Below are 2,051 nucleotides of genomic sequence, written 5' to 3' on the forward strand. Positions count from 1 at the left end.
ATATAAAAATAAATAATTTATAAGAGAATCATACAGTAAGATGAAAGTAGCATGATGTAGTAGAATGATCACAGTCTTTGTAGTCCAAAAATCTGAATTTTTCCCAACATTTTTAAATAAAAGGATTCTAATTCACCATATCAGAGAATGTGTATAATGCATTTCAGTGTCATCCTCTATTTTATTCATTTATTCCAGCCTTACTTGTTTCGAGTTTCATTTTCACATATGTACATGGTATGACTGTGTTTATCCACCATTCCTCTCTTCACTCATCCACTCCTTCCCCTGAATTCTCATCCCTGCAAACCAGCTTCCTGTTATTCATTTTGTTAAACTGTCTGTTAACTGTTCAAAGAATTAAATCCACCCCCTGATTGTACTGTAGTCTGATCATAAATACCATATATGCATATGGTCTTGTGTGTTTATATTTTAGGTCTAATTTCCACATATTAGAGAAAATGTGCTCCCTTTGTCTCTGAGCCTGATTTACTTTACTCAACATAATTTTTTTCAAAAACTCAGATTTTGAAAAGTGTTTCTTGCTGAGCACCAGTGGCTCATGCCGTAATCCTAACTAGTCAGGAGGTTGAGATCTCAAGGATCTCAGTTTAAGGCCACCCCAGGCTGAAAAGTCTATTATGTGGCCCCAAATATCAATAAGGCCAAGGTTGAAAAGCTCCAGTTTAAACACTGATTACATCATCAATTAAATATATGGATCTCAATCTTAAACTCTCTGGATCTTACTCAACCTTCCCATATGAAGATGGAGAGAACAATCCCTATGTTACAGTAATAATACATAAAGCGCCTTCTGACTTTCAGGCACAAGAAGCCAAGATAAAGGAACTGAATAGTGAGTGATAGGCATGATTAGTGCCTCCCCTACATACTGTCCGTATGTGTCTCCAAGACTCTGCTTGGGGATGTGGGACTACCTAGACTATTCAGTGAAGTTGGTTGCTTATAGCCTCATAGCCTCATCCACAGGAGTGAACAAAATTACGACATTGATCTGGATAAAACTGAGGTGTCAAAAAAAAGTAGTAGTTAAGAGCCAAGAATGTAAAGGCACTGATGCCCAAATATCTCCAGAGAGTTAGGATGCATTTCAACCCGTGGATAATAGATTTACTGGATGCAAATGGCCAATCTAACGTCACTCTTCCAGGAATAAAAGCTCTGACTCTAGCTTTCCAGAAACAGGATGTTTAAGAGCCCAACGCCACTCCCCTGACTGCTGCCAAAATGTCCAGCTAAAGTGCTTTAGCTGGAAGCTTCTTTCTCAAATGGCTTCTTTAACACAAAAACACATCTATCATCACAAATGCCAAGAACTTTCTCTTTTGCAATTGCATAGTGTTTTGCATTTTTTTCTTATAGCAAGAAAAATTTCATGAGCATAAGGCACAAAAATCTACCTAAAACACCAAATATGCCTTTAATTTTGAACCACCTACCCTGTCTTTGTGGGTTTAAGATTCCATATTTATGGGAAATAACAGCCTCTGGGGTAAGTACTAACAATAACCATTTATTGCACATATATAGAGGCCCATATGCTTGTTATATACAGTCAATCTCATTTTGCAGCTGAGATTGGAGAGGTCTAATGGCTTATCCAACTTCACAGATATAGAAGGTGACCAATTTGAAGCTGGAGCTTCCCAGTTTATGTTATAGCATTGTGCTGCTATATCATAGCAATGTCCGGGGATCTTACCCAACTGTTTCAAGGAAGGAAAGGAAATTGTAGAAGCAAGGTTAACAATCTTATCTTTAGACTAAAGTTTTTGGCTACTTTGCATCAAAGGATGCTTAGGAAGAAGAGCAGGGACTTTGGGGTCAATTAGACTTAATCTTGCACAGTCAAGTTTCAAACAGTAGAGTACTGTGTTGCTTTTCTTCCTAACAACATTATAATTTTCTATTTATTTGTGTGGCTACTCACCAATCTCCCCTATCTATTAGAAGATATTTGGCTGATGAATTTCTTTTTGTTTTTGCAGAAGAGGACAGGTTGTTTTGTTTCATTTTATTGTGCA

The sequence above is a fragment of the Megascapheus bottae genome, chromosome 5, assembly GCF_031878675.1.
Source record: "Megascapheus bottae isolate mThoBot1 chromosome 5, mThoBot2.hap1, whole genome shotgun sequence".
NCBI classification, from domain to species: Eukaryota; Metazoa; Chordata; class Mammalia; order Rodentia; family Geomyidae; genus Megascapheus; species Megascapheus bottae.